This window comes from Schistocerca americana, chromosome 3 (genome assembly GCF_021461395.2).
Source record: "Schistocerca americana isolate TAMUIC-IGC-003095 chromosome 3, iqSchAmer2.1, whole genome shotgun sequence".
NCBI lineage: Eukaryota > Metazoa > Arthropoda > Insecta > Orthoptera > Acrididae > Schistocerca > Schistocerca americana.
The window spans coordinates 740,294,309-740,315,228 of record NC_060121.1 but is presented as its reverse complement, the minus strand read 5'-3'; the positions used below and the strand labels follow the sequence as shown (position 1 = coordinate 740,315,228).

Below are 20,920 nucleotides of genomic sequence, written 5' to 3'. Positions count from 1 at the left end.
TGTAAAATATCAGGGAGTATGCGTGCGGAACGATTTGAAGTGGAATGATCATATAAAATTAGTTGTTGGTAAGGCGGGTACCAGGTTGAGATTCATTGGGAGAGTCCTTAGAAAATGTAGTCCATCAACAAAGGAGGTGGCTTACAAAACACTCGTTCGACCTATACTTGAGTATTGCTCATCAGTGTGGGATCCGTACCAGATCGGTTTGACGGAGGAGATAGAGAAGATCCAAAGAAGAGCGGCGCGTTTTGTCACAGCGTTATTTGGTAAGCGTGATGGCATTACGGAGATGTTTAGCAAACTCAAGTGGCAGACTCCGCAAGAGGCGCTCTGCATCGCGGTGTAGCTTGCTGTCCAGGTTTCGAGAGGGTGCGTTTCTGGATGAGGTATCGAATATATTGCTTCCCCCTACTTATACCTCCAGAGGAGATCACGAATGTAAAATTAGAGAGATTCGAGTGCGCTCGGAGGCTTTGCGGCAGTCGTTATTCCAGCGAACCATACGTGACTGGAACAGAAAAGAGAGGTAATGACAGTGGCACGTTAAGTGCCCTCCGCCACACACCGTTGGGTGGCTTGCGGAGTACAAATGTAGATGTAGATGTAGATGTACCACTGATTATCAGATCATGACTCACAGCCAGAACTAAAGTTCTGTATATCGTCAGCCAAGTCTCTACAACCTGCACTTGTGTGTTCCGTATGTACTTCCCTGTGCAGGCGAGATACTTTAATTGCAAATCGCTTGCCCGTTGTCGGCGGATAAATACGTTATTGCAGTGGCTGTGTCGTTCAGAAGTACGACGCGTGTTCTAAGGAACGTTGCGTCGTACTTCTGAACGACACAGGCACTGCAGTATCGTACATACACCACCCACAGACAGAGCTAAACGAGTCAGTAGACCTCGAGTTCTCTCGATGCCACGCATTATTTGATAACAGGCAAAATCGTGGCTTGTCGGATCAGAGTACAACCTTCAAGTCAGCTATTATTCAGTTCCTCTGTTGTTTGAAAAAGTGAATTTGTGCAGCTATTCACGGCAGTGGAAAATAGCCTTTTGCGGGGTACGCGATTCCGTTGCATGCAACTATCTTTGCAATGTTCGATCGGAAACTGGTTGGGATGAACCTTCATTCACAGGCACAAGACTGACACCGACTATCATTCTCAGAGCGAGGTAACAGTCTCCGGTCCCTGGCAGTTAAGTTCTTTTACCGCATCTCTCCTGAAGCAGTGTTACATGCCGGCAAATGGTAAACCCTCCCTAGTAGACACGTTGGAGAGTGTGCGTGGATATACCAACTATCGGGTACCTTCATTCATGAACACCCAGTCAATGTCAGCGGTTGAGTATCACATGGCCATCTTTTGCTGGTTCTACACCGTTTACATCGCTCCAAAGCGACCGGTGTGATCTTTTAAGAGGGGTACTAATATCTAGTACATTGAGTTTAATGTAGACAATACAAGGCTTACGAAGTAGTCTGTCTTCCTACCCTTACGAAAAGACTGCTTAATTTTGTAGAATAGCGTGTCAGCTGTAAATTCTGTACTTATGTGACTATGAATATATAATACGATGAGAAACGACTGACTCCACCTTTCAGTGGCATAGCGTATCATATGTACCGTGCATAAAACCTTATGAAAATAAATCTAGCACTTTTTCACTGTACGGACCTCTTTACACTAATGTATTTTTAATTTGCTTGAAATTCGCGGCCGGCCGGAGTGGCCGTGCGGTTCTAGGCGCTTCAGTCTGGAGCCGTGCGACCACTACGGTTGCAGGTTCGAATCCTGTCTCGGGCATGGATGTGTATGATGTCCTTATATTAGTTAGGTTTAATTAGTTCTAAGTTCTAGGCGACGGATGACCTCAGAAGTTAAGTCGCATAGTACTCAGAGCCATTTGAACCATTTGAAATTCGCGAAAATTAATATACTCACCCCCCCCCCCCTTTTCCCGGCCCCGCAGCACACACACCCCTCCTTCTTGTTTTTCTTCCGTATGGCGCAGTAGGTCGAAATAATCTACAACACATAATCATTGTTACCTATTACTAACGTATTCCAATAATCTGCAGATTCATTCCAGCAGCAACAGAAAATAAAATGATTTAAATAATTCACCACTTGACTCGTTATTTTTGTTTTCACAATATGTTCAGTTTCCTTCGTATAAGACAAATTTTATCTATTGTTCTTCTGCCAGTACGTTTAATAAGTTTTCAATGTTTAGCTTATTCAGTGTAAACTTGCAAATTTTAATCGTGTCGTACTTGTTTCTAGTTCTTTATGTATTCCCTGTACGTAACTTTGAATCAGCTGTTACGTTTTGACATTACACATTATCTTAAAAAATTTATATTTATGTTTATTGTCTTTGATGGTATTCTAATCGATTTGGGTTGGTGAAATATACACCGGATCACCTGTGAATGACAATGCCCTATAGAGTAAGTATAATTTTCCAAAAATCGTACATCAGAACATCTTTCAGATGGTGTTGGTCACTACGACAGCTAACCTCTCATTCACAGAAGTCGTGTTGCCGCTGGAGTTATTCCGAGGACATTTCAGTGACATCTACTTTTTTGTGTTCTTTTCACTTATATATTTATTTGTTTTTCACTTTTTGACACAGGTCGCGGCCTACTTCTTCAACAAAAGAAATAACGAACTCGAGTCTGATCTAGAACTGCGCACTTTGAGCAGCGCTCCTCGGGGACGGAACTCTTCAACATTCGCGAAATATTGCAGACGCGAGGAACTCTAGCGCAAAGTTGTGCTGTACAGAACGAAGAGCATTTCCTTTGTAATACCTCGAACCTTCCTCCTGCGGCATCTCTAGATTCGCAACTGCTTCAGGAGATCGGAAAAGAAAAAAGAATCACATGTGAAATTGCCTGTCGAGAAAGGCAGGCAGCTACCCAAGCGCAATCCCGGTCGCCGCCGCGGTTGAAAAGAAGCAGATCAGAGCCAAGATGGGGGGACGGGGGCTGTCCTACGGGAGTTCCGCCGCCGCTGCCGCCGCCGCCGCCGCCGTCAGGGCCGGACCCGAGGGATCAATGTGCTGCCGGTTACAGCAGCCGCCCTCTACAGGCGAACGAAGGAGGGCCTCCGGCGCTAGACACTCACCTCTTGCCTCAGCGCTAACTAATTATCCGTCCACCAGCGCGGCTGTGAGGTTTCAAAGTGCTCTATTACCTGCCAGATCTCGGAGGTTCTTCAGAGAGGTATACACGTAGCGGCGTCACAGCTACTGTAGTGATCGAAGCGGTTCCACAGAAGCATTGGCTGCGGGCAGGCGTATGCAGCTTCAAAATGGCTCTGAGCACTATGGGACTTAACTTCTAAGGTCATCAGTCCCCTAGAACTTAGAACTATCTAAACCCAACTAACCTAAAGACAACACACACATCCATGCCCGAGGCAGGATTCGAACCTGCGACCGTAGCGGTCGCGTGATTCCAGACTGTAGTGCCTAGAACCGCTCGGCCACCCCGGCTGGCTATGCAGCTACCAGATGTAGACAACCACATAATTCTTGGCAATGTTTGTTTGCGCACAATTATCGCTTTCGCACATAAAACGAAACACTAATAGGTTTATTGTCCAAGCTGCTACTCCAGGCGGGTGTAAAAATGAATGTCAGCAACGGAAAATAATAAACGCTAAAATTATGATTTGGCCCTGTCTGACTACTCACTGAAGCAGATCTTAGGATGTATTGATGCTCATTTTTACAAATAAATTACAATCTAAATATAAATGAATGCTGAAGGCAGCTAATACTACTAAATGATAAACTTTGTTGTTCAATAAATATATATTATAGATTAAATTCAAGCCTTTAAGTACAATTGTCTATATTTTTTAACTAAAATTATTAAGAAATTGCCCAACTCTGTCCCTTATTATGATTGCACGGCCTAACATCACTAACGCGAAATTACTGACATCATCTACGTACCAAACACTAGAAGACACTACTTTCGAAGATGATCTACGGTGATGTGGAACCTCAGTGGTAATAAACTAACGTGATCACAACTGTTTACCTTTATAGCCCTAATAAGCTGAAGCAATTTGCGATATCAATTTATGTACTGCGTCCGGTGCGTCGAAGTGCTGGTTCTCGTACTCGTCTGCGACGATGGAAGAACTCCAGCCACAAATAAACTCTTTCGAACACTAGGATGGCAAAAGGCGGTCCTCTGACTAACATACTCTAGTACTGTCTTCTCCTCTCTGAGTTCTACAGACGACGAACGCGAACTCCCAGCCACAAGGACAGAGTTCAGATAACGTCTCAACGTAAGTATAGGCAGAATAAGTGCTCTCAATCACTGAATGCTGCGTACTCAACGACGGCTTCCAACCCAGAGGTGAAGTCCAGAATCGTATAGGTTCGCAACAGTACAATGTCTAACTGTTCTAACTAAAAACTCTCCTGAAAGCAAAGACAGCAAGTCCGCCTGTACCAACAAAGCTGATACCGAGAGACCGTCACACATGGGCGCTCACAACGGAAGACCTCGTCTCTCCACTGCTGGCTACCCAGCAAGGCTCGGCTCCCACCCTCGTATTTCCGAAAACGAATCATATTCCCAAAACCATGGAATATCCTCCCTCTCTACAGATTCTTCCGAATGCCGACCAACCATATTTTAGTCTTTTGTCGTCCAGCGCAGAAAGTTTGCGAGGAAAAACCTATACTCGTACAATGGTAGACTTCTGAGTAAAAGTCCTTAGTAATAACCCAGTCTGCGTGGTTTCCGAGGTGACACTTCTTCGTTCCTCTCAGCTGCGTCCAAGCTTTCCAGAGTTCGGAAGTATTATCAGGTTGTCTCTCCGGCCCTACTACAATAGCGGCCGGCTGCCCCTGTATTGTGTCATCGCGCCCAGGTTTCCAGACCGTCCGTCTTGGCACTTCCTGTGTGGAGCTGGACCACCACACCACACCTTCCACCCAGGGCTTGAGTTCCTCCTGCCGTTTCATTTCCACTCTCGTTCCAACCTCTACTAGTACAGGCAATCATCATTCATTACGACGTTCTGATAATAAAGACACCCCGTCACCTTTCATGCAATAAGCGTTAACAATTATTTACAAGGCGTACGTGACAATGTCAGTCTTCTTTATATATTCATATATACGATCTATAACCTATCAAATGATACCTAATTGTGGTTGTAGTTCATGGCAAATTATGTGGATGAGTGCTTGTAAGGTGCGAAATTATAGCCACCTTACAACTTTGTTGTCCGTTGTCTGTCTGTCCGTCTATGTATCCATCCGTCCGATCGTTAAAAGCGCTTTATGTCAGGAACAGACAGACGTACAAGTCGAAATTTATGTCACAAAGGCCTACAGTCCCTTCACGATGAAATAAACTTCTAGGTTAATGGAATCAAAAGGAACGACCACATATGTCACATGCTTTGATACTCGCAAAATTAGTTATCAAATTCTATTGGATGCTTCCTGTTAACACAGAATCGCGAAATTTACCAAGAAGAAAGTTTTTCACTACAATCAAAGGAAAATAAACGAAAATTGTTAATTTCTAAATTCATCAGACGAAAACAATATTTCTCATGTCATTCGTCATCCGACTTCAGTCTTGAAAGTAAATCACACTCGCAAGTGCTAAAATCCCTGGCACCGATTTCTTGCCCGTGTCACTGTGGATAAAAGGCAAAAATCGTCAAGACCCTCGATTCCCGGAATGGATCAACAGTTAACATATACAATTAAAGCTGTACTGAAATCGCACCTTGCTAGGTTTTTGCAATTCCACTCCCTAGTCATGTTCTGGAAGAACGACTTTGGTAAGCATCTGTACGAGTTTGTATTTCTTTTTTTACCATCATGATGTTCTTGTAAGATGTGTGACAGAAGTAACAACATATGCTCGAAAAAATTTAACAGAAAGACCAGACCGCAATGCACAACACTTCACGCTGCCATTGGATGAGTATCTCCGCAACGCTGTTATGTCTGTTAAACGAACCTGTCAAGAATGGTGCTGCTTTTCTTTGGACCTTTTCTTTCACGATTTGTGATTGAGTTACAGTAAAAGCCCACAATGATCCACGATTCCAGTTACAGAGCGCAATATTTTGTATGAGGTAATTAATTTCGGTCTTATATGAGAATGTTCAGATCTGACTGCAAACAATTTTTCAATCACATCAAGCCGTTACATGTAAACATTGTACAATCAAAGTAATAACCAAATAAGCTTCGTGATTTCTCTTTCTATTAGCCTTTCCTACTAAGGATCACAGATGGAGCAGCATTACTGAATTATAAGTCGAATGATAGATTTGTAAGTTATCTTCTTTGGAAGGGAATATATTACCTGAGAACCCTTCCAGTGACTAGCAATCTGAGAATAATTCGAATGAATCACACTCTGACACCTTCCTACAGTAACGACACGAACTAAAGCCATCGTCCAGTGACGAGATAAACACTTATTGTCAGAGACAATGGCCTGCTGGCACAGCACCCGACTACAAGCAGATGCTCCAACCTCCTTTCCTGGGGCAACGACAGTCTAGTACATTGGTCACACCTTTGGGAAACTTCCGTATTTGCAAGTGGCTTCGATGATGCAGGGAGATGCGGCAGTGGTACCCCTTCCGCATGGTCAGCTGCCATACAACAATATTCATGCCATATTTATGCCCCCTGAGTGCACCAATTTCCAATGACTGGATGGCACCACGGGTTAGAGGGGGGGAGGGGGGGAGGATAATTACGTCTGTCCGGCGGCTGACCATACAGTTATTATCAAGACAGTAGTAACTGACCTATGCTGTAACGCCTAGCCAGTGCCAGTCAATGATGTACTGAAGATACAGCTGATACCACCCTCATCGGGCCTCAAAACTCCGACCACTGTCCTGGTTGGCGATGCAGTTACGTCAAGGTCCAAATGTGGCCATTCATCCTCCAGTACAAAGGACCTGGGTCGGCTGCCATTTTTTCTGTGCCAACAGCAGAAGCCTGGACGCCTAGGTAAGTGTCAGTAAATCGAGACATCAACTGACACACCAGCTGCAGCAGCACACGGAATTCGCTACCATTGGCCAGTCTGGCACGGAGACGCCGATGCACTGGGCGATGCTGCAACGGTGTACTCGCTGCATTCACCAGGAATCAACAACAAGTAGCACCAGAGGCTAAATCATTCCATATAGTAAACAATAATGAAAGTTTTCTATCCATGAGCCACTTCTTCTGCTCGTCCTCATATATTTCCGATAGAGAATCGCTTCCCCACACTAAGTCATGTCAACGCCCATTACATTTTGTGTCAAATGAAGTTACTGATGATGAAAATTAACAACCGACGGAATACACCACTGAAACTGCAACAGAGCTACGCAAAATGTAAATGCGACTTCAGAATTGTTTCGTTATGAATGATTGTTCTTCCTATCCTCTCTTCTTTCTTGTTGTTTTGGGTATACTAAGTATACTGGTAGTAAGTGAGCAAAAATTTCTTAAGAAGTTTCCGACCTGGATGAGATTCCGTATCTGCTGGATCAGGAAACTCAGTTACAAGCAGATAATTTAGAATTACCGCAGGAAATGGAAAGACTAAGGATGATAAGGAGGGAATGGTAACATCGTATCCTACGTGTACTCGGCACTAACACCGCTTTATTTGTAACCCCATTTTCCTTTAAGTATTCTTCTTGATAACTTTGATATAGCTACCAACTTGAGAAATTCGAATGATGAACAGTGACGAACAGCTATTAAGAGCAGCTACAGCAAAATTGGAAAGGGATGCCAGGTATCTTGCAATGTGCCGTTAAAAATTAAAGGATGCATAGTGATTTAACGACTTAAGAGAAGGGTTAGTAGAAAGATATAAACGAGTTTCTCGCGAGGATGTGAAAGCCAAAGGATTGTCTTTCGTAGACCGTGTTATTCCCTTCTTCACAGCATGGTAGGGATGCGGTATGGAGGAGTATATCGTCAGCATACCGCTCTCCCCGTCGTTTTGCAGGCTTCGCAGACAGTGGAGCCGCTATTGCTCTATCAAGCAGCTTCTCAATCGGCATCACGAGGCTGTCTGAATACTGTATCAGCGTTCCAACCACGGAAACAGCTGGGAATCGAGCTCGCTTCCTCCACATGGCAGCCGTTTACCCCGACCGCTCAGCTACGGAGACCAACAGTTAAAAGATGTAGGAGGACGTACATATATGAATACATTTCATTGCTTGTGTTACACTCAGTTCCCCAAGCAAGAATATGCTGATACCGATGTTTCCAAGGAGGGAGGAAATGTAACAGCACGAGCCAAGGCGCTAAGTTCTGCGCACTGACTCACACAGTTCATGAATTCCTGCCTCCCGACTCATGTTACGTGGCCAACTGCTTTGGGTTTCTCGGTTGAGGATCTATGGCGTGAACAGCACAGTCGGGATGTTCCCACAGATTCTCGGTAGGGTTTAAATCCGATGAGTCTGGTGGCTAGTGGTGTACGGTAAACTAATTCTGGTGCTCTTCGAACCACACACGTGTACTGTGAAGTGTATGAGACCTTGTATTGCTGGTAGATGGCATCGTGCCTCGGAAAACCAAACAAACTGTAGGGTTGGACATGGTCCCAAGTATAGATGCATATTTATATTGATACACTATGGCTTCCAAAATGAGGAGATCGCCCAGGGTATTCTATACTGCCCAGACCATTCTGTGAGTGTTGCAGCATGTTTGCTTTCAGACGTTTCAGGTCGTACACGCCAAGGGTCATCTGTCTGGTGGAGCATAAAATGTGATTCATATGAAATGAGCCCCTGTCGCCATTTAGTGGACGACTAGTTGCGTTATTGACGTGAAAACTCCAGCCTTCATCACCGATGAACACCAGGTGTATGAACCAGGCATCTGCTGCGGAGGTTCATTCGCAGCAACGTTTGAGGTACCGTCGTTGAGAAGACACTGTTGGTTCATTCGGGCACTCGGTTGTTCAACAGCGGCACGTCTGTTCGCCCGCATACATCCCCCACAGCCGTCGTTCAACCTCGTCATCTACGACCCGTGGTGCACTGCAGTTGCTTCGGTGCCGGTTCTAGATAGAGCCATTTTTCCTTGCACAATATAGGTACTTTAACCACGGCGGCACGCGAACAGTTTACATACTTAGACGTTTCGGAAATCCTTCCACACTTGGCCCTAAAGCTAACGGTTAAGCCATTTTGGACGTCACATAAATGTTTGCCCTTCCGCGTTACGACAACGACACGCTGTCTATACCTTCCAGTGCTAGTGCTCCCACCTGTGCCATTGTTGATTGGTTCTTGCACGTTGACGCCCAACGTTTATTTCACGTCTGTGTTTTTTCCTTTGTGCCATCAGTGTTCTGACTGGTTCGATGCGGCCCGCCATGAATTCCTCTCCTGTGCCAACCTTTTCGTCTCACAGTAGCGCTTCGGCCCTTCCTCCTTAATTATTTTCTGTATGTATTCTAAACTCTGTTTTTCTCTCCAGTTTGTACCCTCTACAGGTCCCTCTGGTATTCTCTGATACATTAACAGATGTCCTGTCATTCTGTCTCTTCGTCTTGTGAGTGTTTTCCGCACATTCATTCCCTCGCCTATTCTACGGGGGAATTGCTCATTTCTTACCTAATCAGTATACCTAATTTTAAACTTTCTTCTTTAGCACCACGTCTAAATGCTTAAAATTTCTTCTATCTCGCTTTTCCCCCAGTCTATGTTCCACTTCCATACAACAGTATGCTCAAAACATACATTCCCATAAATTTCTTCCTGAAGTTAAGGTTAATATTTCATGCTAGTAGATTTCTCTTGGCAGTACATGCTGACTCTTTCCGAAAGGAAATCTTGAGTTCTGTCGCGAAGTTAATTTGATGTTTGATATGCTAATATTTTGCTCATTCTGTGGAAGTGGGGTTGTAAATCGAATGTCATTCGGAAATGAATTCTGTAATTACTTGAGTGCTGGTATGTGTAGCCTTCTGGGGTTGGTGAGCAAGCAGAGCGACGTGGATTTACAAAAGTCGCTAATCGTTGAATGTTGATGGCCACCGATGAAAATTTCGGTCTCGAGAATGGTCAGATTTCGAGTATACATGACTAGAGACATTTTTTAAACTTTGACGGAAATAAGAAATATACCAGGAAATAATCAGTCTGCTATTTATCAAATTTTGTAAACGTCTTCGTCACTTAATGGTTAACAAGTGAGTATACTCTCACCCCATTGGAAACTTATGCCCGTCATCCACAAGAGACCCGTTGTGAACTCATAAATCTTGTTATTCGTTGTGGCACGGAAGCAAATAGCCTCAGAATGTCATGTTGAAGAATTTCGTATCATACGTCTGAAACGTAAACTGCTTCAGTTCGCGAAAGTTTTGGCTAGTGTCTGGTATGAAAATGTAAGACTTCCTATAGCGTCACAGATGTACTCTATGTGTGACTCATTGGGTAATCTGGAAGGCCAGTCAAGTGTCGTTGCACTTCTCTAGGTGTTTGTGGAGCGAACTGCTGTGGGCGTTGCATTACCTTTTTGGAAGATGGCATTTGTTACTCTCGTCGTGGAGAGTATGACAATAGAATTTACCATACTCATCACATACAGGCAGCATTCAGCCTCACTTCTGCTATTACCACATCAGTCTTGTTGGAATTGCCAATGAGTCGCCAACTTAAACAAACAGGAGCAAAAAGTCACTGAACACCACAAATTTATTGTACCAATTGAGATAGCTTGATGTATGTTGCATAAATGCTTTGTGAGAGGTAGCAGTGATTTAGTTGTTCTGTAGTAACACTTTTGTCTTGACCACAATTTTTACTTTGTTACACCTTATGCGTTTCGGAGTTAGCCATTTTCCAAGTATCGAATGTCGCGTGGACTAACAATATCTAGAACGAATTTGTGCAACATACCCTCTAAAACAAAAGGAACGACGTACCACGAAGAAGTAATTCAAATGGGACTGATATCGGTAAATGTGATATCCATGTACATATAGACTAATGATTTAAATTTCAGAGTAATTAGACAGTTTACTCGAGAGAAAGAGCTTCATAGACTGGGTCATTTGCGGGCAGGCATTACCTTGATGGAATGTTAGCTTCTGGAGAGTCGCCTTGAAGGAAACAAAACGGCGCGTAGAGTATCGTCGACAGGCCGCTGTACTGTAAGGATGATGCGGATGACAATCAAAGAGATTCTGCTTTGAAAAACAAAAAAAAAAAGACACCCCAGACCATAATTCCAGGCTGTTGGTCCATTGGTGGGCGTTAGTCATGTTCGTATGCCACCACTGTCAGGGCCGTCTACAAACACGTCGTTGTATTGGAGTCTCATTGACTGGAGTAGAACTGTCTTCACCGATGTATATCGCTTCTAACTGTGCCCCAGTGACCAACGAAGTCATAGCCAAGGAACTCATGATAGAACACGTTTACAATTTTAATGTTGCTCAGGTAAAGGAAATACGCAGTGATATTATTACGAGCAGTAGCGCTACACATTAAGACGAGTGAACCTCTTCTCAATGATGTCTACGCTCTCCCGAGAAAGCAATGTCTTGCAAAGTATGCCCTATTTCTCGCAGTAGGATTTGCAAACCAACAGTTTGAAAACCAGAATTCTTCCCTGATACTTCCTCAGAAATACAAGTAAAACAAACCGCACACTATTTAGGCCTCATTATGGACCCCACCCTCTCATGGAAACCACACATTGATGAGGTGATTACAAAAGCCAGGAGGATAGAAGGACTGCTTAAGTTGATCAAAGGCAGATTCAGCGGAGCCCCAAACGACACACTAGTATATACATATAAGTCACTCATCAGACCAGTACTAGAATACGCAGCACCAATATGGATAGCAAACGCATACCAAACCGATAGGATACTAAGTACAGAGAGGCGCATCCTAAGACTAGCCACAAGATCTGGCACCTATACAAGAAACAGTGAAGTCTATGACACAGCAAAAATCACAACGCTAAAAAGTCGACTTATCAAACTGGCAAGCAAGATTGGCCTGAATAGACTGCACTCCAGCACATTGACAACTTAGCTGCTACAAGAAAACATCATCACTTTCGACTTCCCCAAATATCAATATAAATATCCGTCACACACCATAATTCAATGCATTAGACACACACAAGAAGATTTTGACGAACTTAACTTACAGACAGGACCAGAAGATAATATTGGACACTTACTAGAAGAAGACAATCTAAACAGAAACCAATAATCCCAGGTGAGGTTTTAGAGGGGTTTCCCTTACCTGTAAGGCAAATGCCGGGATTATAAATCCACCCCCTCAGAGAGACAGAAAGAAAGAGCATATATAACATAAGGAAGTATGAATCAAATGAATCGATCATCTTCTTCTCCCAAATTACAAATAAATGGAGCCCCAACAGCAGAAATATCCCACGGCTGAAAAGAGCAAAGCTCTAACACCAGCCCTCTCTCTCTCATGAGAGAGAATGAAAGATGAAAAAAAAAGCCCAAATTAATATCCACTAAGAATATCGTAAACGAGCTTTTCCTATTAATATATTTGCGCTAATAGATACCGTCTTGTCTGCCAAATGCGCTCTCTGTAACAGAGCTTCAGTTAAAGTGAATATTACGAAGGCTGATTCGCAATTTTCGAACTTAAATTAACTTTGTCTGTGCTATTTATTGATGACTCACAAAAATTCGTGCCTGACCGCGACTCCAATATGGATCTCCCACTTTAGGCGAGCGACCTGCTTAATCGTTTCAGCTAGGCAATTCTGCCCTCACATGCATGCATGTCTGAAAGAATAGGCACTGCGAGGCGGTCCACGGATGGAAGCCCCTGTCGGTAGTGAGAGCAGAATTGGCTAGCTGCAGCGATTAAAGAGACCGCTCACCTAAAGAGGGAAATCCACATTGGAGTCCGGGTCCGGCACGAATTTTTGCGAGTCATCAATAAATAGCACAGATGAAGTTAATTTAGATTCGAAAATTGCGATTCAGCCTTCGTAATATTCACTTTAACTGAAACTCTGTCACAGAGAGCGCATTTGGCAGACAAGACAGTCACTCGTTGACCACGATGGCACCGAAACAGAGGACGACCGAAGAAAGGCAGAAATACTGAATTCAGTGTTCCGAAACTGTTTCACTGCGGAAAATCGTAACACGGTCCCTGACTTCAGCCGCCGTACGGACGCCAAAATGGAAAATATTGAAATAAACGATATCGGAATTGAAAAACAACTGCTATCACTTAGTAGCGGAAAAGCATCAGGACCAGACGAAATACCCTTAAGATTCTACAGTGATTATGCTAAAGAACTTGCCCCCTTTCTATCAGCAATTTATCGTAGATCGCTGGAAGAACGTAAAGTACCTAGCGACTGGAAGAAAGCGCAGGTCGTTCCCATTTTCAAGAAGGGTCATAAATCAGATGCGAATAATTATAGGCCTATTTCGCTTACGTCAATCTGTTGTAGAATAATGGAACATGTTTTGTGTTCTCGTATTATGACGTTCTTAGATAATACAAATCTCCTTCATCATAACCAACATGGATTCCGCAAACAGAGATCATGTGAAACTCAGCTCGCCCTATTTGCCCAAGAAATTCACAGTACCGTAGACACTGGCGAGCAGATTGATGCCGTATTCCTGGACTTCAGGAAGGCATTTGATACGGTTCCGCACTTACGTTTAGTGAAAAAAATACGAGCTTACGGAATATCGGACCAGGTTTGTGATTGGATTCAGGATTTCCTAGAAGAAAGAACACAACATGTCATTCTTAACGGTTCAAAATCTGCAGATGTAGAGGTAATTTCGGGAGTACCGCAGGGAAGCGTGATAGGACCTTTATTGTTTACAATATACATAAATGACTTAGTTGACAACATCGGTAGCTCCGTGAGGCTATTTGCAGATGACACGGTTGTCTACAAGAAAGTAGCAACATCAGAAGACTCGTACGTACTCCAGGAGGACCTGCAGAGGATTAATGCATGGTGCGACAGCTGGCAGCTTTCCCTAAACGTAGATAAATGTAATATAATGCGCATACATAGGGGCAGAAATCCATTCCAGTACGATTATGCCATAGGTGGTAAATCATTGGAAGCGGTAACGACCGTAAAATACTTAGGAGTTACTATCCGGAGCGATCTGAAGTGGAATGATCACATAAAACAAATAGTGGGAAAAGCAGGCGCCAGGTTGAGATTCATAGGAAGAATTCTAAGAAAATGTGACTCATCGACGAAAGAATTAGCTTACAAAACGCTTGTTCGTCCGATTCTTGAGTATTGCTCATCAGTATGGGACCCTTACCAGATTGGATTAATAGAAGAGATAGACATGATCCAGCGAAAAGCAGCGCGATTCGTCATGGGGACATTTAGTCAGCGCGAGAGCGTTACGGAGATGCTGAACAAGCTCCAGTGGCGGACACTTCAAGAAAGGCGTTACGCAATACGGAGAGGTTTATTATCGAAATTACGAGAGAGCACATTCCGGGAAGAGATGGGCAACATATTACTACCGCCCACATATATCTCGCGTAATGATCACAACGAAAAGATCCGAGAAATTAGAGCAAATACGGAGACTTACAAGCAGTCGTTCTTCCCACGCACAATTCGTGAATGGAACAGGGAAGGGGGGATCAGATAGTGGTACAATAAGTACCCTCCGCCACACACCGTAAGGTGGCTCGCGGAGTATAGATGTAGATGTAGATCTGAAACTTCCTGGCAGATCAAAACTGTGTGCCCGACCGAGACTCAAAATCGGGACCTTTGCCTTTCGCGGGCAAGTGCTCTACCATCTGAGCTTCCGAAGCACGACTCACGCCCGATACTCACAGCTTTACTTCTGCCAGTATCTCTTACCGCAAATATATTAATGGGCAGAGCTCTTGTGCGATATTTTAACTGGGTAATATGGATATTGTACAATTACATAATAAATTATTTAAACTGATTGGCGTGTGACGACGTTTAAGGTGAATCGTTGTGACGCTGTAACACAAAGCAGCTTGCAGACAGCCAAGACAGCGCTCCGGTTTTCACGGTGACGCCAGTGTTGCCACTGAACGCTCCACTGTCACCCTGCTGGAAATCTATGATGCCCTACACGCTGTCGCACTTTTCGTCTCTGTACTTGTCGGACTGCAGAAGAAGCCCACTTCCTGACTATGGGCACGTCGCGTTAGTGTACAACCCTACCCAGCTGAGCGAACAGTAAGTCCGTCGTCTCAGACACTAGTCGCAAACGCCCATTGAGATCCTTCTTGGCACTGAATATATCGTTTCTGAAGCCACTAATCACTCATTCGCTTGGTTGCCATGGAATTCCGACCACCAAGAACAGGAATATCGCGAACGCTAAACTGCAGCCCCGACACGCCACAATCCTGCCGCCGTAGACAGTTGTTGATTGACGACTATCCCTCTCGCATGAAGCATAACACGATACTCTCATATACCACCAACATTCAGATAAGATTTGTGAATGATAAAACTTCAGTGTAATGCTGCCTTGTATAGGGTGATTTTTTTTTTATATGGGAGAGCGAAATGTCTCAGAACTGCGCATCGAATTAAAAAAACCGCAAAAGATACTTATCCAACATTTTTAAAAATGGTATCCACCAACAACAATGTTGATCCCCTGCCCCACGTCCAGCGAGTGGCGTTTTTATTGTAGAATTGGATTCAACGGGAAAAACTCGTAACTTTTCTATGTAACACTTTTGATGTGGTGCGATAGACTGCGCTGTAATCGACGAAAAACGCACTTGAGAAACAGTATTTTCCCGAGAAAAAAGCACTGGACCAAAAACATAGAAACACAAGTGTCCCAAAGAACTCAGTATTTTGCAGTTCTCTTCGTGTAGCTGTTTTGAAACATTCATTATTTAACTTGATCTAGTTGCGTGCACAGCATTCCTCTTTTCTTAAATACGTTCTTTCATATACTGTTATTAGAATACAGGCTTTTACGACAGGAGAGCTGAAATGGTTTTCGTTTAGGAAGAAACTGGCACTAATGTCTATAATGCCGTAACCCTTTATGCCCAACATTTTCTATATTGCGATCAGGCGCTTCTCTTTTTCTGGTTATCGGAAATTACACTACTGCTTACCGAATTTTGAAATGTACAAAATATCATCCGTTTCCTTTCTCCTTCCATCAGAAACATGATTTCTGGAACCGAGTAACATTTTGTCATACAGAGAGTACCGATTTTCTTTTCCTGAGTGTTGTACTAAGACTACGGTGCGATTAATCGACCCAGCATGCGCTATAGCTATGTGACAGTGTGTTGTGGAATAATTGCTAGAAACCTCGTTGGTCCATTCTTCATCAAAGCCACCTTAAATGGTGAACAGTATCGAACTTTTCCCGGAGGTAGTACTTCCAGTATTGCTTGCAAACCTTCCCCGATTTGCGGTACGCAATGTGGTTTCAACTTGATGGCTATCGAGGATTTTATTCTGTAGCAGCATGGGAAGTCTTCTCCTTCTCGCTTTTGTCGAATCATTCCATGACCAAATTATTTCTCTTTCGCAATCTTTACTAACCTCACAAGATATTACCGTTTTTTTATAGCTACGAACACCTCTCGACCATCAGCGTTCAGTCTATCATATTGTATGTAGTCCAATCAGAATTTAGAATATTACTGCTGTTGACATCTGGTTTCAGCCAGCTTTTCTCCCTAGTGCTCTGCGGTCATAGTTACCTTTTATAAGCGAAATTAGCTCCGGGACATTTCCATACAGGCTCCTGCAGTTAGCTGTTACTATATTAACATTATCTTTTTACGATCTGCTATGACGAACGCTTCTCTGTCTGGAATCAGAAGGCATCTTATCGCGCATGTGGAGGGACTTCTCTATCCTAAAAAAAATCCACCTGTGTACGCTGCTCGTACTCCGCTACCCTAGTAGCCGCCTACTGCATGCGGTGCACGGCTCACCTGTTAGGTTGTAAATCTCCATTCGATAGCGGAGGACGAGAAACTTGCACCCGATCTCACTGCATCATCTTAGCCCCTGGTTTAGAACTCCCACTATGCTCCAAAAGAAACGACCATTTTCGGTTCTGGGAATGATGCCGCAAGACGATAACTCTGCCTCCACTCCACAGACTATCTTCATCAAATCAGCCACCTACCCTTAGGAATGGAAGATGATCTCTGAAACCAGGCACAGGCGCCGTGAAGAGCCAAGATTTGCAGCCAGGTGCACTCAGTGCTCTCAGTCGCTGCCGGCACCGCCTCTTCCTTATCTCTAGAGCCCTCAGCAGGCAAAGAAAGTGGATTCTGGCCTTCTTTCCCTACTTGCCTGCTATTTTACTCACAGGCGCCATCACAGACCTAACACTGGAGCTTCAAGTGACAAGTAATCCCACCCTCTGCATTTGTCCAGACCTCTCAAGAAGTTCGGCCAATGTCCCAACAGGCGAGGCGTCACATGATGGTTCATATCGTACTTTCAGCAGCAGGCAAAACATCAAACCTGATCTCAAGACGCGAGGCCGGTACCCCTTTCGCATTCCGACACCCAGATGTGCCATGACATTTATTTCAGGTTTCTCAAAGCTACCACAGGAGACGGTAGCAGCCTGAAGCCTGTCGACTGACCCAAAAAAGCTCCAACTGCTTACGGACAGTGCCTCTTTTCCCCTGCAATCAGTTCTTAACAGGTTCGGTTCCTATTCATCTTCAATTCTTTTTTGTCTCACCCACAGGTAATATCACACTAACCCAGGAAAACTGAACTCGCTCAGCACAAACGATTGAAAAATATGCAACCGATTTCACAGAAACACACAGACAAATAATAACCTATTGTTTACTTCCCTTCAGAAATAAGTATAAATACGTCTAAGCTAAAATATGTAAGCAATATGAACGCAAACGATAAACAGCTTCTGCTGCTCCTTCTGACTGCGCTCTGCCTCGAGGTTGCAGCTCCACCGAATATTTACCATTTGCAAAGCTCACCATATAAAGTGAATAAAGAGACACTAACGACTTCTACGCTGGGAAAATACACCAGTGTCGGTTTACCGTAAGTGAGAGTACGTCGCGAGTTCCTGATGCTAATAAGGCGAGTAGACCGTTCGTTTATGATATATTTTTACGAGCTTCAAACAGGAACGACTCAGTTATCTGTGTAGTTATTAGTTTAATTTTGTAATTTCTTGCATGTTTGAATGCTTACTAGACACAAATATTTTAATAACAGTGTAGCGTAGAGTACCTCCGTTGTTGTCGACCCTTGTATCGACCCTCGTATCTTACAGGCTTTTGTTTGTGTTGGTTAGAACACCTCAGAGTCGGTTAGACAGTCAGTGAGAGAGCACCGCGAGTTCCTGCTGATAATGAGGCAAGCACACCGTTCGTATATTACATATTTTTACGAGATTCAAACAGCAGCGACTTAAGTAATGGACAGGAACTATGACTGCAGTGTACAGATGCGAGTTGAGTTGTTGACCCTTCCCTCACAGCTCCAGGCTGTATTGGCTTTCTTCACACGGACTGAGGATGCTGCCAAGTGGCATCACTGTGGGGGTTCAGATGAGGGTATGCCAGGGGAAGTCGAGCACGTCCCACGTGTTCCCCGATCGGTCATCTGCCCCAGGTAGGGTCTGCACTAAGGCTGATCCCTCACCCGTGGTCAAGTGGGAGATCATTCGAAGGTCTGGCAGGCAGCCGATCGTAGGGCTTCTCCAGTTCGTTTGACGAACAGGTTTCAGGCTTGATCTATGGCTGACGTCGTGGTCGTGCGGTAGCGTTCTCGCTTCCCACGCCCGGATTCCTGGGTTCGATTCCCGGAGGGGTCAGGGATTTTCTCTGCCTCGTGATGACTGGGTGTTGTGTGCTGTCCTTAGGTTAGTTAGGTTTAAGTGGTTCTAATTTCTAGGGGACTGATGACCACAGATGTTATGTTCCATAGTACTCAGAGCCATTTGAACCATTTTTATGGCTGACGATGTCTCTGAGCCGGAAGCAGTCGTTCACCCTGTTCTGGAGGAAGCTTCCTGGTCCGCAAGGTCTGGCCATTCACAGAGGTGGGTTTGCTAGTAGTTGGGAGTTCAAACGTTAGTCACGTAATGGGGCCCCTTAGGGACACGGCTGCCAAGGAGGGGAAGGAAGGCAGTGTGCACTCCGTGTGCATAGTGGGGGGGGGGGGGGGGTAATTTGGGATGTGGAAAGGGTGCATCCGGATGCCATGAAGAGTACAGGGTGCAGCCAACTGAAGGTGGTGGCCCATGTCGGTACCAATGACTTGTGTCGCTTTGGATCGGAGGAGTTTCTCTCTGGTTTCGGGCGGTTAGTGAAAATGGTAAAGACTGCCAGTCTTACTTGCGAGATTAAGGCGGAGCTTACCATCTGCAGCATCGGCGACAGAGCCGACTGTGGTCCTTTGGTGCAGAGCCGAGTGGAGGGTGTGAATCAGAGGCTCAGGCGGTTCTGTGACCGTGTAGGCTGCAGATTCCTTGACTTGAGCCATCGGGTTGTGGGTTTCCGGGTTCCGCTTAATAGGTCAATAGTCCACTACACACAGGAAGCGGCTACACAGGTAGCTGGGGCAGTGTGGATGGGGCTGGGCGGTTTTTGTAGGTTAGAGGGTCTCAGGAAACCACAGAAAGGGCGTCCGTCTAAAAGGAGCAGGTAAAACACAGTAACGTAGTTGTAAAAACGATTGGTATTGTGGTTGTAAATTGTCGTAGCTACGTTGGGAAAGAACCAGAGTTCCAAGCCCCAAGTGGCAGGTACGGAAAGCTGGCTAAAGCCGGAAATAAGTTCAGCAGAAATTTTTTCAAACGACCTAACAGTGCTCAGAAAGGATAGATTAAATGTAGTTGGTGGTGGAGTATTTATTTCTGTCAGAATAAGTTTACCTTGTAGTGAAATTGAAGTACTTAGTAACTGAAAATAGTATCGGTAGAGGTTATACTTAACAATCGGACTGAACTATTAACTGGATCATTTTACCGAACCCCCGACTCAGGAGATGTAGTTGCTGTTCAGTTCAAAGAAAACTTGAGTGTTATCTCAAATAGGTACCCCACTCATACAATTGCAGTCGGTGGCGACTTCAACTACCCTCGATATGCTGAAAAAATTATATGTTTAAAGCCGACGGCGGGCATAAAGCGTCATCCGAAATAGTACTGAATGCTTTCTCAGAAAATTATTTTGAACGATTAGTTCATGAGTCCACTTGCAGCGAAAATGTATGCGAAAGCATACTTGACACAGCAACAAATAGTCGTGGACAAATAGGCAGTATCATGATGAATACAGGGATTAGCGCCCACAAGGCAGTTGCTGCTAGGCTGAATACCGTAACACCTACAACCATCAAAAAGAAACGCAGAGTACATCTATTTAAAAAAGCTGATAAATATGTTCTTAACGCTTTTCTAAGAGACACTCTTCACTCTTTCCAATCTGATCACGTAAGTGTAGAAAAGAAATGGAATGATTTCAAAGAGATAGTATGGACGGCAATTGAGAGCTACATACTACATAAAATAGTAAGTGATGGTACCGATCCCCCATGGTACACAAAACGGGTTACATCGCTGTTGCAGAAGCAACGAGAAAAGGATGCCGAATTTAAAATGACGCAAAATCCCACAGATTGGCAAAGTTTTGCAGAAGATCGAAAGATAGCGCTTACTTCAGTGCGAGATGCTTATAATAATTTCCATAACGAAACTCTGTCTGGGAATCTGGCAGGAAACCAAAGAGGTTCTGGTCATACATATTGCACACCAGTGGCAAGTGGCAATCAGTACCTCAACTGCGAGATAACAACGGTGAAGTCACTGATGACAGTGCGACTAAAGCAGAGTTATTAAA

The 20,920-nt window shown here is 44.2% G+C and overlaps 1 protein-coding gene across 1 annotated transcript in view; it reads left to right on the top strand.

Annotated features, from left to right (window-relative positions):
• LOC124606355 (octopamine receptor beta-1R-like) overlaps window positions 1-20,920 on the top strand; it is a gene marked incomplete at its 5' end in the record, with an annotated part of 405,784 nt that overhangs the window by 163,599 nt on the left and 221,265 nt on the right. The window lies entirely within an intron of this gene.